The sequence below is a fragment of the Silurus aristotelis genome, assembly GCF_946808225.1.
Source record: "Silurus aristotelis genome assembly, chromosome: 1".
Classification (NCBI taxonomy): domain Eukaryota; kingdom Metazoa; phylum Chordata; class Actinopteri; order Siluriformes; family Siluridae; genus Silurus; species Silurus aristotelis.
This window is the reverse complement of record NC_139574.1, coordinates 21,221,094-21,244,658: the sequence shown is the minus strand read 5'-3', so window position 1 is coordinate 21,244,658 and position 23,565 is coordinate 21,221,094. Positions and strand designations below refer to the sequence as shown.

The 23,565-nt window shown below is 38.1% G+C and overlaps 1 protein-coding gene and 1 long non-coding RNA gene across 2 annotated transcripts in view; both read right to left on the bottom strand.

Moving 5' to 3' along the window:
• Positions 1-23,565, bottom strand: part of LOC310731998 (tartrate-resistant acid phosphatase type 5-like) — a 146,233-nt gene that overhangs the window by 74,187 nt on the left and 48,481 nt on the right. The gene's annotated exons all lie outside the window — the stretch shown is intronic.
• Positions 8,755-9,351, bottom strand: LOC310733027. The gene is made up of 3 exons (XR_014535612.1): positions 9,241-9,351; positions 9,056-9,154; positions 8,755-8,933 (listed from the first exon to the last, which is right to left on the bottom strand). It is a non-coding gene; the product is annotated as an uncharacterized lncRNA (long non-coding RNA).

Here is a 23,565-nt window from a genome sequence, read left to right as displayed (position 1 = left end):
GCTTTTGAGTTCACAGCAAACAAGCTGTGAATTTGCTCTCTATCTCCACTGTGATGGCATCGTACATGTGTCTCCCACGCAAAACTTTTATTCTGAGCAGTCTATACATCTGCAGTGGTGGAAAGTCGGCAAAAGTTTTCTATAGTTCTGTCTCTATTTACATATATGCAACATTGCATAATGTTACATATATTCAACATTATAAACACACACACACGCACACATCTGTAGTGCTGTGCTTTGCATGCAGATGTTTTTTTTTTTTTTTTTTTTTTTAAGTGGTATTTTTTGCAGTTGTCAAGAGCTTTTCACCAACACATAATCTACACTTAACCATTATTCCTTTCTCCTTTTCCTCGACTATTTCAAAATAATAAGAATACTTCAATTGCAGTAATGTAATCCCTAGTTTGCCATCTCCGCTTCTGACCAGCTTCTGTTCCCGCTGCTCGCACGTATGAGTGCGCAATTCTACGTGACTACGTTCATTTTAATTCAGTATTTATTTTTTTATGCAAAATAATTTAACTGAAAAGTAACTCGCATTACTTTAAAAAAAAAGGAACTCAGATATTAGTGTGTAAATGTATAAAGTAACGCGCTACTTTACTCGTTACTACAGAAAAGTAATATTATTATGTAACGCACGTTACTTGTAACGCGTTACCCCCAACACTGTTAACATGTTCAGTGTCTTCACATAGATGAATATCATTAATTATTAATAACATATAATTAAAGGTTAATTGAGCAAAATTGTTATTTCAGAAGTGTGTATCAAACTGGTAGCCTTTTACATTAATCGGCACCCAAGAAGTAGCTCTGAGTTTCAAAAAGTATGGTGACCCCTGCTTTAATTCCTTTAACATTAGTAAACTTTCAATGTAACTGTAATTGACTAACTTAAATGTTTTGTTAAGTTACTAAGAAAGAGTTTCTTTACTTTTAACTGATTACTAAACTTAAATGTATGTTGCAAAAATGGTTTCCAAACCTTTTTTTTTTTTTTTTTTTTTTTTTTTTTTTTTTACATAAATCAAACTTACAATGACTTTACAATGCACCCACATAGAAAAATGCATTCACACAGTAAGCTAATCTTATTTAGGAAAAAAACTATGTGGTCTGTCTGCTTCATCTTTTCACACCAGTCAGTATCAGGTGTGACCACCATTTGCCTCACGCATTTTGTCCTGTACGGTGAAAACCTCTCCAAAGTGACAGACACCATCGAATGTGAGCATTTGCCCACTCAAGTCGAACTGCAGTCAGGTTGAGACCCCGATGAGGATGACGAGCATGCAAATGAGCTTCCCTTTCTGACAGTTTGAGCAGAAATTCTTTGGTTATGCAAACCGATTGTTGCAGCATCTGTCCGGGTGTCTAGTCTCAGACAATGTTGGAGGTGAAGATGCTGGATGTGGAGGTCCTGGGCTGGTGTGGTTACACGTGGTCTGCGGTTGTGAGGCCGGTTGGATGTACTGCCAAATTCTCTGAGACAGCTTATGGTAGAGAAATTAACAATTAATTCACAGGCAACAGTTTTGGTAGACATTCCTGCAGTTAACATTCCAATTGCACGCTCCCTCAAAACTTGCGACATCTGTGGCATTGAGCTGTGTGATAAAACTGCACATTTTAGAGTGGCCTTTTATTGTATTGGATTATCCCGGCAAAGAAGAAGTGCTCACTAACACAGATTTAGACAGATTTGTGAACAATAGTTGAGAGAAATAGGCCTTTTGTGTACATAGAAAAAGTCTTAGATCTTTGAGTTCAGCTCATGAAATATAGTGGCAAAAACTAAAGTTTTGCGTTTATAATTTTGTTAATTCTATCTATCTATCTATCTATCTATCTATCTATCTATCTATCTATCTATCTATCTATCTATCTATCTATCTATCTATCTATCTATCTATCTATCTATCACGCTCTCTCTCTCTCTCACTCTCTCTCTCTCTCTCTTTGTCCACCTATGTCGGGGGCCAAACTCAATATTTATTAAAAAATTGACTACAATTGTGCATATTTCCCTTCTCTCCAGATGTGTAATGTTGAACCTTTTCATATGGAAACAAACTTTAGTTTTGCATAAACATTGAATCTGGAACAATCAAAGTTTATTATTATAAACACGTGAGAAATTAAATTTGAAATAAAACACACATCAGTGGTATTAATTTCTTATTCTCTCTCTCTCTCTCTCTCTCTCTCTCTCTCTCTCTCTCTCTCTCTCTCTCTCTCTCTCTATTTGTAGCCTTTAAAGTTCCTTTTTAATGTAAATCTTTTTCACAGGCCACCAACAAAACAACCAAAAATAATAATAATTTCCTTAAATTAAAAAAGGCAATCTTTCAACTATTAACAGTCCATGCCTTGGAGTAGAAAAAGTGCATAAAGACAACATTCATTCAAGCTCAGTTTCTACACTCTGATTTACTCTGATTGGTTGAAGTCAGATACCTGCATCTCTTCTTAGATACAGGTGCATCATCTCTGGGTTTAGGCTCTGAGCTGAGGAAATCCTCAGGATTGAGTGAAGATGTTCATCAGTGAGACTCCTGAGTGGTGTTTTGTTCATCTTCATTAAAGAGAACAGTTGCTCACACAGATATGTGCTGCTGAACATAGAGAGTATTTGAGCAGCTTGGGTACAGAGTTGCTGTGCAGCACACACAGAGTCATACTTTGATTTGATCGTGTCTCTACACTGGAGTTCAATCAGCTCCATTTGGAGGTTGGTTGGTGCGCTTTCCAAGGCAATCACAAACGGATTACTGAGCTTTTCAAATCTGCATTTCCGTAATGCTCTTTGCAACAGGCGCGGGGGATGATACTTGCATCCGTGACCAAGCAATTATGAGAAAGATACTGATCAAATCCCATTTGGTTGTGTGCATCTGTGACAAAGTGACCTTTTGCTGTTGGTAATTGCAGCACAAACACTCACATACAAACACCACAACTTACTTCTTTCATCCTCCGTAACCCACTACTGAGGCGATGTGGGTGCACATACACATTAGCATAACGGTCTTTCACACATGCATACATCCCCACCACTTTCATCCCCTGACTATATTTCCTGCTGTACCTAACAAGTAAACATATAGCTAGGTTTTGGTTTCTTTTTGTCTGGTCTTAGGTTTTAAAAACTTTCTTGTGTTCGGATGTTTGCAGGTGTAGCGCTCAATGTCGACCCACTTGGCTGAAGTCCACACCCCTTCGCGTGCACGCAGACAGTACCGTCGAGTTTCCTGTAGATGGCACTAAAACACGGAAAGTTCGGTTTACACAAAACTATGCTCATTTGCACACTGCTCTCTTTGTATTGCTGCTCACCATTAACTTATTACCATTGTATATATACCCGTTTTCTGTTTATTATAATATCAATATATTATGTTCACCATTCACATCCTTCTGTTAATGTCTGTTTATATTAATAGGCATCTGTAAATCATGTTCGTAGTACATATATATTCATATATGTACATTACTGTTCATAGTACATAATACATTATCCATCTGTATATAATATTCATAATACATATATTCATCTGTACATTATATTCATAGTACATATATATCCATCTGTATATTATATTCATAGTACATATATATATATATATATATATATATATATATATATATATATATATATATATATATATATATATATATATATATATATATGTATTGATCTGTATATTCATAGTACATATACATCTGTAAATTACTGTTTATAGTCCTATATTACCATTCTATAGTGTAAATCATGTAACACTGTATATCCTGCACTTGCTGTTATTGCACTCTGGTTAGACGCAGACTGCATTTCGTTGCCTTGTACTTGTACATGTGTAATGACAATAAAGTTGAATCTAATCGAATCTAATCTAAAATGGGTACACTTCCTGATACACTTCCTCTGATACACTTCCCTTACGATAAAAAAATATATTTTAAAATATATTTAGAAGATTATTTCAAAATATACAAGAAATGGCAAAAAAATAAATTTGCTAAATACACACACACACATACAAATCAAGGACCGTGACGTTGGAGCGACGTGGGTCCGCCTTCCCGTGGGCTCACCACCTGCAGAAGGGGACCGTAAGGGACCGGTGCTGAGAGGATCGGGAAGCAGTCGAAGGCGGGGGCCTTGACAACCCGATCCCTGGACACGGAGAACTCTCTCGGGAATCTGCTTAGACTGCTGCCCCCGCGACCCGAATTACGGATAAGCGGGAGAGGATGAATGAATGAATGAATGACACACACACACACATATATACAGTGAGAAAAATAAGTATTTGAACACCCTGCTATTTTGCAAGTTCTCCCACTTAGAAATCATGGAGGAGTCTGACATTGTCATCATAGGTGCATGTCCACTGTGAGAGACATAATCTAAAAAAAAAGTCCAGAAATCACAATGTATGATTTTTTTACTATTTATTTGTATGATACAGCTGCAAATAAGTATTTGAACACCTGTCTATCAGCTAGAATTCTGACCCTCAAAGACCTGTTAGTCTGCCTTTAAAATGTCCACCTCCACTACATTTATTATCCTAAATTAGATGCACCTGTTTGAGGTCGTTAGCTGCATAAAGACACCTGTCCACCCCATACAATCAGTAAGAATCCAACTACTAACATGGCCAAGACCAAAGAGCTGTCCAAAGACACTAGAGACAAAATTGTACACCTCCACAAGGCTGGAAAGGGCTACGGGGAAATCGCCAAGCAGCTTGGTAAAAAAAGGTCCACTGTTGGAGCAATCATTAGAAAATGGAAGAAGCTAAACATGACTGTCAATCTCCCTCGGACTGGGGCTCCATGCAAGATCTCATCTCGTGGGGTCTCAATGATCCTAAGGAAGGTGAGAAATCAGCCCAGAACTACACGGGAGGAGCTGGTCAATGACCTAAAAAGAGCTGGGACCACCGTTTCCAAGGTTACTGTTGGTAATACACTAAGACGTCATGGTTTGAAATCATGCATGGCACGGAAGGTTCCCCTACTTAAACCAGAACATGTCCAGGCACGTCTTAAGTTTGCCAATGACCATTTGGATGATCCAGAGGAGTCATGGAAGAAAGTCATGTGGTCAGATGAGACAAAAATAGAACTTTTGGGTCATAATTCCACTAAACGTGTTTGGAGGAAGAAGATTGATGAGTACCATCCCAAGAACACCATCCCTACTGTGAAGCATGGGGGTGGTAGCATCATGCTTTGGGGGTGTTTTTCTGCACATGGGACAGGGTGACTGCACTGTATTAAGGAGAGGATGACCGGGGCCATGTATTGCGAGATTTTGGGGAACAACCTCCTTCCCTCAGTTAGAGCATTGAAGATGGGTCGAGGTTAGGTCTTTCAACATGACAATGACCCGAAGCACACAGCCAGGATAACCAAGGAGTGGCTCTGTAAGAAGCATATTAAGGTTCTGGCATGGCCTAGCCAGTCTCCAGACCTAAACCCAATAGAGAATCTTTGGAGGGAGCTCAAACTCCGTGTTTCTCAGCGACAGGCCAGAAACCTGACTGATCTAGAGAAGATCTGTGTGGAGGAGTGGGCCAAAATCCCTCCTGCAGTGTGTGCAAAACTGGTGAAAAACTACAAGAAATGTTTGACCTCTGTAATTGCAAACAAAGGCTACTGTACCAAATATTAACAATGACTTTCTCAGGTGTTCAAATACTTATTTGCAGCTGTATCATATAAATAAATAGTTTAAAAATCATACATTGTGGTTTCTGGATTTTTTTTTTAGATTATGTCTCTCACAGTGGACATGCACCTACGATGACAATTTCAGAGCCCTCCATGATTTCTAAGTGGGAGAACTTGCAAAATAGCAGGGTATTCAAATACTTATTTTCCTCACTGTATATACGTACTTCGTTACGTCCCACCTCTGCTCCCTACTCTTACCACAAATAACAATCATCCGCAAACATCATAGTCCACGGAGACTCCTGCCTGACCTTCTCGGTCAACCTGTTCATCACCACTGCAAACAGAAAAGGGTTTAGAGATGATCTTTGATGCAGTCCAACCTCCACCTTAAACCAGTCTGTCGTTCCTACTGCACACTTCACTGCTGTCACACTTTCCTCATACATGTCCTGCACCAGCCTCACATACTTCTCTGACACACCTGACTTCCTCATACAATACCACAACTTCTCTCTCCACCCTGTTGTATGCTTTCTCTAAATCCACACACACACACACACACGCACACACGCACACACACACACACACACACACACACACACACACACACACACACACACACACACACAGTGCGACTCCTTCTGACCTTCTCTATACTTCTCCATCAATATTCTCAAAGCAAATAATGCATCTGTAAGGCTCTTCCTCGGCATGAAACCATACTGTTGCTCACAGATGGTCACCTCCTCTCTCAGCCTGGCTTCCACTACTCTTTCCCATAACTTCATGGTGTGACTGACTAACTTAATTCCTCTGTAGTTACTGCAGGTTTGCACGTCTCCCTTATTCTTAAAAAAACGGTACCAGCACACTCCTTCTCCATTCCTCACGCATACTCTTAACTTCCAAAATCTTATTAATCTAGTTAAAAAGTCCACTGCCATCTCTCCTAAACATCTCTATGCTTCTACTGTATCCTCAGTCACCAGATATTTACATTGTGAATCATGACTGTACTGCAATGCACATCTTGAATCAGTTCCACCACAGACATGTCCATGATGGGTCTCATCATCAAGAACCACAAGACGGCTTTCAGAAAGGAAATGCAGTGGATAATGGACTTGTGCAGACTCAACAACTCTGGTGTTCACTTGTGGAGAACCTCACCTGATCTCTCAAATCCTCCAGTATTGTGGATAACCAAACACAACCTTTATACACACTTTTATCGTCACAACCAGACTATTTCTTCCTTAAAGACCTCTCAGTAAACGGAGTCTATATATATATATATATATATATATATATATATATATATATATATATATATATATATATATATATATATATATTAGGGCTGGGAATCGATTAAAAAAAATTAACTAATTAATTGCACATTTTCTGTAATTAATTGCAATTAATTGTGTTTTCCCCCAAGCTTGTTATCATCAATATTTACATGTAGAATCACCTAATTGAATTAAACAACACAAAGTTTTTAATGACATAACATTTTAATGACATTTGAACTGTAAACAGACTCTCCACAGAACCACAGAGTAGCTGTGCGCATGCGCATCCAAAAAATGTTCAGCGCATGCCTCTGCAAAGTGGCGCTCTGTGGTCTGACTCACAGTAAGGGCAAACGAACGCAATCGCCACTCTTCATCTATGAAGTGCGCTGTGACACCCAAGTATTTGTCATTGCTCACTGATGTCCAGTGATCTCCTGTGAGAGCGACATATTTTGCTTTCTCTAATATGTCCATTCTTCGCGCCCTCTCGCTGTCATACAAACTGTGTATTCTTGACATAATCGTTCTTCTTGAGGGTAGATTGTAAGACGTGTCTCCCGATGCAATTTGCATGATTTCTCTCAGTCCCTCGTCTTCCACAGTGCTAACTGGGCGGCAGTTTCTAGCTATCCATTTAGCTAAAGCATCGGTTAATTTATCAGTTACAGGTTTGGTCAATGGCCTGCCACGATTACTGTAGCACTCTAGTAACGTGGATTGGCGAGGCGCTCCTGTAGCCTCGCTAGTTATGTTGCTAGCACCTGGGTGCTTTGCTTTTAAATGGTAGATTAAAGACGAATTGCTTCTATAATATTTGAATTCAGCTTTGCAAATCGTACACACCATCTTTGTTTTATCAAACAGGCCATCAGGCAACTTTTTAAATGTAAACATTCCTCCTAAAACTCCATCTTTGTTCATCTCCATCATGACAGGGTGACTGTTCGGCACATTCACAATAAGCAATAGGAAGTCATGGAAACGAGCAAAAAAAAATAAAAAGTGCTGCGTCAATTGCATTATTTTTTTTAACACGTTAAACATCTAAAATTAATCGCAAAGATTAACGTGTTAATTCCCCCATCCCTAATATATATATATATATATATATATATACATATATATATATATATATATATATATATATATATATATATATACAGAATAGAGGAGATGATGGTCACATGCAAGGAGTGTCCAGTACCTGCCAGAACTTCCTGTAGTTCCTTAAATATTGCTGTTGGCCTCTCGGTAGACTCCCTATCAATTTATTATTCTCATCATCATAGAAAAACACAGGAAAACTATAATGCAAGGACAAAAATGCATAAAAATGCATGAAAAAAACCCAGGATAATTTTATGAGGTTAATATGGATGCTTCTGCTAGAGTTGATATTTGCAAGTGGTGCCCCTTTGGCTGCGGTGAAAAGAGATGTGTTGAATTGTGTTCATTGGGTTTCTTGCTTTAGTAAAGGCATTCATTCATGCTGTATAAGATACCTGTCTGTAATGCAGCGCTCTGATTTATCTGATTTCCTTTTTAATAATGATGGTTTATATAGCTGTGGCATTATAATGATGTTATTAAGAGGAGGATTGGTACTGAAGGCCGAGGTGTGAAATGCACGGCCCGTCATCGTGTAAATATAAAAGACGACCAATAACGCTGTGCAGATTTATTTTATTTTTTATTTATTTATCTATAAAGACATACAATTCTATATTTATAATCTAGAAAAAAATATTTGCCTTTTTTTCTGGTCCATGTGTGACGACAGGAAGCGTATCTTAGTAATGCAGTTGGTGACGGCTGGGGGAACAGGCTTTGAGAAGTTTTGCTGCCATAATTGCAAAGTCTTGAGAGTAGCTTTGGGGTTGCTGGGTGCAAGATCATGACTGGCATAGATTAATAACAGCTGCACCTCCCATGGCATATCTGCACACAAGATCCATAATAAAATTAGAACTCACTAAAGCACTTTCTTTTTAATAAAGAACTAAAATTTATAGAATAAAGATAAAGATTGATAAAGATTTGATCCTTTAGTAATACAGTACCTTCCAAGACTTTTTGTGTCCCAAACTCAATTATGCTTTTTGTCAGATTTTCCACTGATTCTGCCAGGTTCTCCTTAAGGCCTTGTTGGCCAAGTCGCCCTGTTTGAGATGGACAAAGACCATGAGTGAAAAACTGAAGAATCCAGTAATAATGTGTTTCAAAACAGGATTTACAGTAAACTTACCAAGTAGCCTGAAAACTGCTGCAACAGAGACGTTTCTAAACTGCCTTCACTTTGTTTGTGTTTCCAACAGCTAAGTGTTCAAGATCAGCCAAACACTTTTTTCTATTAAATAAAAAATTGGATATATTAAGTGTTTTGTTGCGGTAACTAATTGACCAATTGTGAGTTCATGCAACAAGAATAGCAAATTTGCAAAAACTAGTTGTTGACTGTTGTTGTAGTTGTTGACTGTTATGATGACAGTGTTGATAAGAATCAGCTACTTACCCTATCCCAGTGCAGATATTTGCTGAGCAAGTATAAAATGTTTCCGTCCGTCTTCAATGTGTATAGCTCTGCATAAAGGGCCGTCATAGGAAAAAACACATGACCATGCTGTCACCAATATTAATTTAGGTCCTTCAGGTAAGTCTGCAAAGAAAACAAAACAATACCACAGATTTAAAATTCACTGTATATAAAGAAATACAAAACCAAGAACAAGACACATTTGGCTTCTTTGTATTATTGTCTGAATCATTTTTAATAGATATGTAATGAAATGTCCATATGATCTCACCTTCTTTAAGAAGTCTGTAGGTGAGAGCGTGCACTTTATGAGTGTCTCCTCTCTGCTGACATAAGGCTACATAAACCCGACAGAGAAACTGCAGGACGTTATGTGACATAGACTTTTTCTCTGCCTTGATCTTGTCCAAAATGACTGTCAGAAACGTCTCTGTTAAGCACTAAATGAGGAAAAAGAAAAAGGATCATCCATTATCCAACTAAATCAAACATGTATTCAAATCATGTATATAAAACAAATATTAAGGAGTTAATACTTGACTGTAGACCAGGTTTAGAACAACTACTAGACTTTGTTTAAACCAAAACCTGGAGTAAACATTTTTACACGACAAACCAAATCTACTGTTCCTTTAAAGAACATCAAGGCCGCTGAATTATGAATTAACTTTTACAAATTAGAAAACTCAAATCCACAGCTAAACAATAAAGTTGTTTGAATTTTGTGCACATTAAATAAAACAGAAGATAATAACTGACCTTGTTTACACAAAACACAGATGTGACCGATTTTTCCTCATCTGTCAGACCAGGAAGTTTACAACTCCCTTTTAAGTAGTGCAGAAACCCTGTTTGTAGATAATAAATCATAACTGGCATCATGCAGAGTTTCCAATGCACAAGCGATGAGGGATTGTGTTTTGTTGTGTTTGTGCTGTGCAGCATCGATTCGAGGCCTTATAGCAGTCGTGGGTTGTGACGTGTCTGATGCAGCTCTTTTTGCTCTCGGGTTTGTCTTGGTGAAAGCTCGGGCAGAGATGTTCATGGCTTTATTTCCTGAAAATGGGATTGTTGTGCCTCTGATTGGAGCTCTCCTGCTTGGAGGGCAGGATTCCTGGAACATGAATGGCATGCCTGTGAGGAGCTAATCAAAACTCAGTAATAGCAAAGGAAACTCGACCTGATGCTGAAGGTTTCTTCATGGGTCCTGCATGCATATAAAATGAATAAATAAATAATAGAACAAAGCTGCATGTTTTATTTCTGCATCATGAATACAGCCTAAAATCTGGTTATTTCTGTATATGTTTAAGGTATGTTGTGTAAAATAATTGACAAAATGAAATGAAAGGTGCTCAGATCTCACTAATGATATTATATGTTTATTTGATAAAACTGTATCATGCAGTAATAATGTGCTTGTATTGTCTTACACAGTGAAGACATAAACTTCAAAACCATAGATACCTTTAAGTGGCAGAAGCTGGTTTTCAACACTTTCATTCCTGTGGAAAATAAATTCTTTATGGTTATGCAGAACAATATTTTTTTATGTAGAGAATCCATCATGCAATACTCTGTGTACCTTATTAATATAAAATAAGGACTTGAATAAAGTACTGGGTTAAAAGTCACATGTATCATGTATGTATATTTAACATTTTATGAAGATATTATTAAAATGTAGATTTCTACAAACATTTATCTGAGAATATGCCTGGTCCTTTTCTCCCTCACAGATGTAAAATAGGCTCAGATTTTCCATCCACATGCAGATCACCAGGTCGCTGGTGTCATTCCGCACAAGAATATTTTCCTCATCCATGTTTCATGCAATCTTTAATAAAATAACTTTTTTTTTACTGTCCACCTTTTCTTTTTAAATTTTTTGCAAACAAAGCTCAGTTAGCACGAGCTGGAAAGAGATGCATTCCACTTCCTGCCAGGTGCGTCACAGTGCACGTCACTAAGAGCTTCTAAAGATGAATAAAAATAAGAACTCGCCCACATGGGGAATAAAAACCTCCCATGCATCATTAAAATCCTGCACTCATTGGCTACATTTTCTATGGAACATGTTGTTTCCGCACTGCAACTGGCTGAAAATAAAAGATTAAAAATGAAAGGTGGTGCAGAGCAAAACATCACCACAAACACCTGCAGAGTTCAGTTGTATTACCGATAAGATTCTACCTGTCTTTGCCTTTTTTTAGTGGTTACTCTCATTTGTTATTTTAACACTATATTCTACCAGCTATATTTAGTTTTTACCACCAAGATGTCTTTATTTATGCGAAAGTTATTCTAAAACAGATACAAACAAAAGACCAAAAATGCTTTATGGTATGTTGTTCAGTGAAACCTTTTCTTTCCAAATAAACAGGAATTTGCAGCAATTGTGCATTTGGATGCGTTTCTGACTCGTTATTACAATTATAGTGTAAGTGCTTTTTTTTTATGGATGTTGTTTGTGTGTACTGTCTACACAAATTTAGGAAATACATTTGTTATAAGCGTTCCATTGAAAAACAGTGATCTAAAATCGATGCTTGAAGACCTTAGACCTTTAGAATGATATATAATTTATCATGATTACTAATGCCCCTTTTTATTTAATCTATTGTTAACTTATACCAGCAAACAGTGGTCACTTCAGGTGACTGCTTTTGAACTGTAGGCTCCGCCTTCTCTGGTCAGGCTCTTGCTCTTCATTGGTCCTTTTTTCCCCAGGCCTCCATTACAATTACCAGGTGACTCCACCTACATATAGTAGAGAGCTGAAGACAGAGCCAACACAAGGAGGGGGGGAGTAGAAGAAAACAGCACAGACACGTAACAGCGGCGTCCTGGTGCATGTTAAGGGGTAATTAATAGCAAAGTATAGACACAGAGCCCCTTAAGGCTTGTCTATAACTCCTGCTAGAGGCAGATAAAGAGTGAGAGAAGTTGTGCTAGACACAGTAGAATAAAGAAAGATGGTTTATAGATCAGGAGTTTATTGATCCTATTGAAGAATACGAGGCTGGAGTTTGTCCCTGTATTTGTCCCAGTATTTAAAGGGATTTTAACCACATTATTGTAGAGAAAATGAATACATGGATGTGTGGAGTAGGAAATGTGTATTAATTTTACAGAAGATGAGTGATTTATTAGTGTTGCGTTCATAAAAATTACAGTGAGACATTTGATGAGTGGCCATATGTAAGTTTGGTGAGAATTACAGACTATTTTTGATACCAAGATCAAATTATTTTTGTTTTGTGTTTCAGAAGTTATATTGCATTTTGGGTATTTAAATTTATCAAGGTAAATAGAACAGTATTTGGACAGAGGTGAGGTGTTTGAAAGAGGGAAAGGAGTGACAGTAAGACAGATAGAATATCCTCACTTAATAGTGGTTCCAATGTCACGTAACCAGTGGTGGACAATAACAGAAGTAAATGTAATTCATTACTGTACTTAAGGAGCTTTTTCACATAACTGTACTTTACTGAGGTATTTCTATTTTACTTCTCAACATTTCAAAGTCAAATATCTTACCAATCTTACCAGCAAGCCAACAATCAGGGTCGAGCGTGCTCTCTTTTGAACTTGTTTTGATTGCTGCTTGGTATCTATTCAGCACAACATACAGATTTTTTGAAGTAACTTAAAAGATGGTTTTGGGCTGATGATACAGTATCTCGCAAAAGGTGTGTACACCCCTCACATTTCAGCAACCATTTTAGTATATAGGGACAATGCTATAGAAATGAAACTTGGATATATTTTATAGTAGTCGATGTGCGGCAGTACAGATTCACTGTCCTCTGAAAAATAACTCAACATACAGCAATTATTGCACATCCCTACCATGTATAAACTCAGACTTCTGCAGGATGCATTTTCTTTGTTTGATTAGTGTACTGTTGTAGTTCTGATGTGGTTTAGGATCTATGAGGGTTAGGAAATATATGAAATAAACTTAAGTTACTGGTTTACCTAACAGTGTATCTAAGAGAACTCTTGAGACAGAGATTTGGCTTAGATAATAATATTGGCTTCTTTTCTATTTCTTTATTCATGCCTCCAAATCAATTTGTATCATCTGTAAATTATGCACAGCTTTTTGGATTGATTCAAACTTTACTTGTACAGTTAGCAAATGTAGAACTGTGCTGGTCCTGTTGAGAATGTCTTCAGTCCATTTGTTTCTGTTCTGATCACAAAACTCATTGCGGGTTGTGCAGGAAGGCTTTAGTTCGAGAATGTCAAAAATCCAAAAACACTTATGACACTGGTGTGTTGGTGTGGAACTTTGGTGGTTTGGTGGAAAATAAATATTTGACTACTGCCAGGCGCATTGCGATGTATATAGTCCTTTCCGATTGTTGCTTGTCAGACTGTACAAACATGATCCCCATGTCACGCTGTAGGATCTCAGTTGTAGTGGTGGACAAAGTACATAAACCATTTTGTTGACTTAAAGTAGAAATACACTCAGTAAAATATTACTCCAGTCGAAATCATTGAAATCATCCAATCAAATCTTTTCAAACTGAATTGACCAAACTAAATGGACTGAATTATTAAAATGAATCTATTAAATTAAATAATTCTGATGTTTTTCTACTAACTGCGGTTGTCAAAAGTTATACTTGAACTATGATGTTGTGAGGCTGCATTCAAACAAAATTTTATAGTATTGTGAGCACCAGATGAACCCATGAAGAAGTCATGTATTGTGAACTGATTTAATCTCTGTGTTATTGTGATTTAATATTTAAACTGATACTGAAACCTCGCCACTGAGATTGCTCGACTTATTGAACATCTCTCTACTCCAGCTGTTCCAGAGAACCCCTGTCTGCCTCCTCGCATCGTGAAGTGTACTTTTACACGCGATATGTGCACACAGACCTTGTCTGACCTTCCTACTGTTATTCATCGGTGACAGAGACCGACAATGAAGACTATGACGACTCCCGCATTCCTGCATCAACTCTACCATCTCCTCCTTATCCTTCATGTTGGTCCCCTACTGATTATTCTCCTACTTCCCCCGTTCTCTCACCTGATCATTATTATTATCCTCCCATATCTTCCCCTGAATCTGATCCTGATTGCTCACCCATGTCTTCTGCAGCAGCAATGGCCCACAAACTCTTCTTTTCCAATAAACATGTTTGAGTCTGCCTTGTACGTTGTTTTTGTTTCTCCTAAACACTCATAACATATAACCCTATTTTACTATATTTATTAGTAACTATTATTATTTCAATTATATTTGGAGTAAATAGGTTACATGAGTTTGATTAAATATACTATACTAATTATTAGGTCACACACTAGATAAGGAGGATTAGATCCATCACTCCCTTATTAATTCGTCTCACACTCTATGCTTACTTCTATTTTAACCCATTAACAAACATACATGTCACATAACACAAAAATAATTTTTTTTATTTATTAATTTACAACTAAAAAAAACTAAATAGACAAAAAATCTAAATAAGACAAAAATCTAAGCAAAAAATAGACTAAAATCGAAAACAAAAAAAAACAAAAAACAAAGATCGACCAATCGGCCAAAATCGACATCATCACCCACCCTCAAAGCATAAACGGATAAGCCTAATCACAACATGATGAACTGGGAGTGGGCGAAAAACCCTGACAGCAACCAAATTTTATGTAAAATTCCCACTCTGCCCGCCAGTGGCGTGACAGTGGACTCACCACCAAGGTCATCCTCAGTCGTGATTGTACAAGTAACTAACAAATGTGAAAACATAAAAAAATAAAAGCAAATAAAAGTTGATACAGTCCAGTGCAAAATGGCTTAACTATGGAATTGGCGATAGCCGTCTGATCCAGTGCGGCGGGGGAGCAGATATAGAACTGTGAGACTGCAGTGCAGACCACACCGCACAGTGACACCTGAAACCACCACTGTGAAATCTTGATGAAAATATCATTGAGTCTATTCCGATTGTGTGAAATTTGCGACAAAGGACAGGACAACAATTCCAATCACGATGTTTTGCTGGTTCAGTTGTCCATAGAACATAGCCACAGAAGGTGATGGTGTAGTACGTTACAAAGGTGCTTTGCATGACGAATTCCGTTAAGAGAAATCTGTAAGTTCTCGGAGCACCCAGCGAGCAGGGAGGAACTCCAAACGATTAGACAAGGGTAAAAGCCCTACGCACATGAAAGATACGGGTGATCAGCTGAAGTCCTGCAGGAAGATCATAGACAGAGTTCTGGATGGAATCTAGCCACATTCCATCTGGAGAAAACATGTCAGCGTAGTGCAGAATGTCGATCACCGGTCTGAACGGGTCCAAATCAGTTACCCAAATGAATTTGTACTTTTCTGGAGGAAACTTGAAGAACTCACGGGGTCCACCATGGCACAATTTACCTAAAGGACAGGTGGAATGCTGCGCACACCAGTGTTGGGCAGTAACGCGTTACTAGTACTTTAACAAAGTTACTTTTGACAGTAACTAATACTGTAACGCATTACTTTAAAAAATAAAGTAACTCCTTTACCATTACCATATGGTGCGTTACCCATTACTTTTTTAAATGATTGAATTTCGGCTGAAGTGTAGACAGTCTACAGTCTAACATGTTTACAGCAGCGACGCATTGTAGGATTGGAGGATAAACCACTGTATACACGAAGAAGACGCACTGTGGGCGTGTCTCCGTTTATTCAGGTCTGTGTGGCAGTAATGGCGAGTCGAGGCGAGAGCAGGACGAGTTTCTCAAAGTGGAAATATGCTCATTATTTCACTTTAGTTTAGTATAAAGACAAAAACTTTTTAGTCAAATGTAAGCTGTGTCTTTCTGGTTCGAATATCATATGTACTGCAATAGCAACACTTCCAAAAACTCCATGCCTCGACGGAGCTAGAAGCTAGAAGCTAGAAGCTAACCCGGTGTTCTGTTGTACACTGTTATTAGTTTTCATATTTAAGCTGTAAAAGGAAAATTTTTAAGCGCTCAACACAACAGCTTTTATGCAGAAGCCACTTTAGTTTTTGATTCTGAATATATTATTCAGCTTGTTTTGTTATTTATTTTTAGAAATCCTTGTGATATATTCAGTTTGTGCTGGTCTGACTTAAATATAATAGTGTTTAAAAATTACTTTGTGTTTAAGTCAGTTTTGTGTTTGTATAGACCATAACGCATAAAAGGGCATTAATGGGAACATTAAAGAAGGTTCTTTAAAAAAGTAACTAAAAAGTTACTTTTAACAGTAACGCATTACTTTTTGGTGTAAGTAATCAACAAAGTAACTGATTTACTTTTTGAATGAAGTAACGAGTAACTGTAACTAGTTACAGTTGAACCCACTTATCTCGACCTCGGTTAACTTGCCAACCCTATTATGTCGACGTTTTTGAAGTGGAACCGCCAAATTCTCTGTTAAGCCAAAGCTTTGACTTAACATTTTCTCATCGGTTATGTCGATTCCTCTATGTCGCCGAACCCTAATATCTCAAACACAAGGGGGGGTAAATTTGCCACTTAACGTTGGTTATCTTGATCCCCATGACCAATCGGCGGCTTTTGCCACGTCACCATCTCACTACTGTTTTTTTTCGAATATATAAGACGCGTCTTATAGAAAGTTTTACATACCCCTCACCCAGGGTGCGTCTTATATACGCGAAAATACGGTAGTGAGACGGCACTGTGCAGCCGCAGAAGAACTCGCGGAAGTGGCGGAAAAATCAAGCCATACAGATGATGTGTTGGAAGTGTAGGATACTTTTCAGAGCTGTGTCAGAGTGAAATGACTCGAGAATTTAATTTTGACACTGGTTAGCTTACTTACTTAGTGTTAGTTGATTCGAGTGATTATGAATATTAGGGATGGTAAGATTCACCCGTTTGCGTCTGTGCATCGGCATAAAAGTCATGATGTGATGCATCCATTTAAAGTGTGCAACGGATACAAGGTGGCATTTGTATCCGGTTTTTAACACATTTGCAGATTTATTTCTATATAATTATTAGCAGATGCCCTATTTTTATTCTTTAGAAAGTGACCTATAATCTGTGACCGATATTTTATAAGTAGATCGATTTCTCCTCGGCAAGCTGTTTCTCAGGTGTGTTCTCTCGGCACAGAGATTCGCTTAGAATACAGATTAACATGGCAGAGGTAGAGCTGCATCTTTCTGGAAACAGAACAGGAAATTAATGTCAGGTTTTATTTAATCTTTTTCTCTTTTCTTTTCTTATTGCGCTACAAAGGCCTGTTTTGTGAAAGGGCCATGTGTTAAAAGTCAGAAGGCACTTAAGTAAATTTATGATTTGCTGTTTGTCTGAACCAAAGAATTGAAAACAAGCTGTCTATCAAATTGAATTGCTTAGCATCCTATTTTTTTTCCCATTGAAACACATTGTGTTGAATCAAATCAGTTATGAAGATGCACATCCCTAATGAATATAGAAATGCTTATAGAATGGTCTTGCTTTTGTTCTGTTATTCATAAAAAATTTAATTTATGGCACAATATACAAAGGTACATATAGGAAGATGTATAAACACTGTGTCCCATGATGATATTACCCAAGTGTATATATGTAAATCACCTACGTGATCTGAGGAAGTGCCATTAAATATTGCTTTAATGCTTTTTTTTTTTTTTTTTTTTTGTAGGAGCTGCTGGTGCTGCGCAACGAGCTGGATGAAATGGCAGCACGGCATCAGAGACAGGAGGACACGCTGCGGCAGAGAGAGCGGGAGCTGACCGCACTAAAAGGTGTCTTAAAGGAGGAGGTGTCCACTCATGACCGGGAGATGGAGACTCTTCGACAAGAATACAACCAAGACATGGAAAAACTGAGAACAAACATGGCACAGGTGTCCCAGGTATACACACTTGGGCACAACCCTAATTAAGAGAGTCGAGGACCTAAAGTCCAAAACTTTTATAACTCCAGCAATATAGAGTATAGTGAGCGAATGATTGAACTTGAGTTCCATTGTAAATGTAAGGCTCTGTCAGGTGAAGGTATAGACTAATTATTCTAAACTAACTGTTTCTTATATATTCAAAATACATTTTTCTTGCTAGTCTTAGGCAACCATTGAAGCAGAGTGCCAGCGTGTGAACTCTTCAGTCCGCACCCTACAGCAGCAGTTGGAGGAGAGCAAAGAGGAAGCCGGCCACTGGAGAGAGCAGTTCCAGAGCACCAGGGATGAGCTTTGCAACACCAAACAAGAGTAATTGCATTTAAAAATCTATTATGTATGTAGATCAGAAGGTTACAAGTTTTGGAGATGACAAAATTGCCTCATTTGAGCCTTCGGTTAATACATGGCTGACCCTTGACTTCTTTACATGTTTGGATATACAGTGGAACCTCGGTTTTACAAGCACAATTCGTTCCCGGAAACGTGATCGCAAACCAATTTACTTGTATAAGTTTTCCTATAAGAAATAATGTCAATTTAGATCATGCGTTTCAGACACACAAAATGATTCATATAAAAATACAGGAATAATACATTTATATAGTATTGCATTACTGTGTACTGTACCATAATAATAATTTTAAACAAAAACAAGCAAACATGGTTACTGTACCTTTAAGAAGAGTCGAGACTGGTATAGAAGATGATGAGGAGGAGAAGGGTTATTGTTGGAAGGAAAATCTCCTAACATTATGAAGTCGGGAAGAATTTAACCCGAATGACTGGCTTTAGTTAATTTACGCTTTTATGATTCATTTTCATCTTTTGACTCACTTGAACTCTCTTTCTTTTGTCTCACTTTTAATCACGAATCTCCTTCTTCTTAGCTTCTTCCATTTCAGGGGTCTTCTTCATGGGAGACATTGATTCATTATTACTGTAATCACTACACAGTACGCACAATACACCGCATTACACACACGTGGTCACAGTGGGAATACAGTATATATGGTGAAGAGAACTCTACTTCGGTTGCTTACAATATGGCACTGTAGCTACACAAAGACTGGGGGAAAAAAAATTTGCTTGTATTACAAAAATGCTCGTGAACCACTTCTACAGCTTCTACTGTATTAGAAAAATAAAGTACAGGATTATAAATTATAGCATAGTATAAGGAACCAAATTCCTTGTGCGTGTCCACACACGTATATATATATATATATATATATATATATATATATATATATATATATATATATATATATATATATATATATATGTTCACTTTTACAATTTTTTTTTTTTTTGCAGTGAAATATTTTTACATATTAAGGATTAATGACAATCGATCTTGCAAAATGATGTTTTGCACATTATCTCCATACAACCTATTAAATAGCTAGTTCCCCAAGGGGAAGGAGACGCTGCGTTGAAACGCTTTAGGAACGCCCCTGCGTTGTCCACGTGCTGAACCACGTGTGAAATCTAGCCAATGGGCAAGCCGTGAAAAGCTACAAGATGGCTGTGCGGTGGTAGCGACATTAGCTTCTGCAAAGAGAGAAGGTAAGTGCCGCAGGGATGCAGGGAGTGTGGCATGGAGACGCAGCGTCTCGTTCCCTCAGGAAACTAGGGTTACGTTTGTAACCTAGAGACGTTCCCCTTCGGGAACTCGAGCTGCGTCGAAACGCTTTGGGAACGAGTGTCCAATCATGCCACACTGACCAGTCCCTGCCCAGTGTGTGAGGGCCTTGGCACCTGCAGGACAGAGGAGCCCGGAGTGGACCAGCCTGCAGCGTTGCAATGTCCTGGAGCGATACTCCAGGAGACCAGGCCGTAGAGGCCGCCACACTTCGGTGGAGTGAGCCCTGACCCCGAGCTGAGTGGGGAGACCAGGACTCGCAGCTAAAAGGATGGCATCCACTACCCACCTGCTTAACGTCTGCCCATTGGCTAGGAAACCTTTCCTATTAGGGCCACAGCAGACGAACAGCTGCACTGACCACCTCCATGGACTCGTCTTGTGGAGACAAGCGTGCTCGCACTGGACACAGCCAGGTCTGTAACCCCTGGTCGGGGCTATAAACAGAGGAGGGCAGAATGCCTGTAACACGACACGTCGTGTGGGAGCCGTAGATACCTTAGGTACACACCCAGGTTTCGTGTATAGAAACACTCTGGCCATGCCAGGGGCAAAATCCAGGCGGGACGGGGCAACTGCCAAGTCCCAGACAGGCATTCTGGGTCGTGTCCCGGGCCTCAGCTTCCGGGCGTGTCACCAGAGGGTGCCTAACCAGCAACCGCCCCGCTAACCGTAAACCTTCAGGTCAAGGGGTTAACCCTGTGGCAAACTGTTCCCGTACAAACTCCAGAACTAAACCGACTGGGCAGTTAACTGGGTCCAAGTCATGGTGCTCACACCGTGACGTGAACAGTCGCCATCGAGCGCCGTATGACCTCCTCGTAGGGGGAACTCTGGAGTGGATCCGTTTCCCATGCAGTGTTTTATTTGGGAAGACTTTGCATAATGTTAACTTAACATTAACGGCCACAATTAGCATATTGTTTAGTTGTGCATTTACTAAATGAGCACTGTGCTACGTCTGAACTGATCCCAGTGTATTTTTTTTGTATAATCAATTTCTATTCTGTTCTTAAGTGTCTTCATTAATTTAAAATAAAATTTTAAACCTTTTTTAATTCCTTGTTTTGCTTTGTCATTGAACCTGAGAAAAACTTTGAAAATAACCATAATGACGCAGTCTCCATGCTACAATAATAATGATCAAAGCAAAGTTTTTCACTGTGTTCAAAACACAACCATCAAAATAACCTACATAATGAAAAACAAAAATAAACTCCGGGGGGGCGGTAATTATTTTCCTTAAAAAAACAGAAACATCACATTACATAAGCCCCACACAGATCAAACCGTAAGGAAACTTGGCCAGATGGTAGAGCTTGATTTTCTGGAGATGTTGACAAAGTATCAACCTGGATGGCCAAAGGGAAGCACTACAGTTTCAAAAAAATATATTTTTTGCACATTTCTGGCCCTAGCTCATAAAAGATACATCCTAGACTCAAAATTTTCAGATACTTGAAATCCTTCAGTCTTAACAAAGAAAATATCTATTGACTGTGTCATTAAGCTTTATGAGGACATTTGCGTATCTCAAAAAACAACCATCAATGACATTGGAGCACCTGTTAGACAAGGTCAGGGGAAGCCGATCAAAACGAAACTCGGTAGGCATGTTCGACCCATGGCCCTAAAAGTCTGTATGAATTTTGAATAGCATCGGCCACTAGGGGGCGATATCGTGTTTTTCAAGTGTATAAATGAGTGTATATTGCACGATTTTTTAAACGTACACTCAAATTTCATAAGATTTTATTGATCTCACGCTGAGCAATTTCGCCTTAAGGAACACTGCTGTCAATCAAATCCTTCATGAATTATTCTTTTTAAATATGTTAAAAACCTACTTCCTGCGAACTACTACTAGGCTTTTCATTTAATCGGAGCTAACTCATTTCAGAAATGTTCACTGGGCAGTGATTATCAAAATTATAAAAAAAAATATATAATTAAAAAAAACATTTCTACTCACTATTAAAAGTCACAAAAAGTTTTAAAGTAGTCGTGTCACTGGAATGAGATTGTTTAGCGCCACAAAGTGGCAAACCTAAGATAAAAACGTCTATAACTCAACCATTCATCCGATCGACTTGATACTGGGCAAGCAGTGTGTGCCATAAGATCTCATGAGAACATTTTGCGTATCTCAAAAAACATGGCCGCAATCTGCCAATTACATGTGAGCACCTGCTAGAAAATGTTGCCAATGTTCCTAATATTTATTTTATTATGACCTTGAATACCTCATTTGCTTGAACCCGCTAATCACTTCTTGCAGCTATATTTATTATTATTATTATTGTTATTATTATTATTATTATTATTATTATTATTATTATTATTATTATTATTATTATTATTTTACTTCATAAGGCCAATAATTTGACCCTTCTGATGAATGACATCAGCTTCCAGTGTGTATACTCAAACCAGTGAGAAATCACTTCAAAATTCTCTCAAGCTATCACTTCAATATGCTACCAAACTAAAAGCAAACAAAAATAACCCAGCCTATTAAGCAGTTTTTTATCCTTCTGGTATTCGCATTAGATTACAATTCGATAACTTAAAAATGAACTTGGACATCGAAAAACAGATGCACTTCAATCTTTTTTCCCTGTGGACATTAATGAAACTTATCAGCATGGATCCGACTCATCAGAAGACTGACTCACCCAAATAGGCAGCAATATCTAGTCATATAAAATGGCAATTTCATGATAAACATATCATCAGTTCATAAGTTATTGCCTTTTTGTCAAAGTAGTCACGTCTACTTTGAACATTTTTGTGACCCTTTGAATATATATATATATATATATATATATATATATATATATATATATATATATATATATATATATATATATATATAAATAAATAAATTGAATCTCTACTATCTGTCCAAGTTTCAAGTCTTTATTACTTACGGTTTGGTCTGCACAATCAGTTTTAGGGTGGAATAATAATAATAAAAATCTCTACAAAAACAATAGGTTTTCAGCATTTCAGCATTAATTAGGAAAATGGTCTTAAGTTTACTAGGGAGCATAAAGATTGGACTCTGAAAAAGTTCAGGTGGCCAATTAATTGAAGAGGGGAGTTAACATTACCCCAATGCAACTTATGGCTGCTGTGGCTAAATCAAAAAGATGAGCCTTGCAGCTGGAGTCAGGGACCACTATTTATGAAATTGAGTTCCGAGCACTAGCCAAAAGGCACAGCTGAGGGATGACGTGTTACCTAAACTGACAGTCTTACTATCTGCTGCCTTAACAAATACAGATCTAGCTCAAGCACCTCCGGATGCTACTCAGTTCAGCACATGGACGTTAGTGGGGGCGACTTGACAAGTCTATTCAAAAGAATGGATGGAACCATCAGACAACCAGTTCATTGATCATCGTGAAGCAGAACGTGTCCTACGGAGAGAGTGTAAAGCTTAAACATTTTTTGAGGAGATATCAGC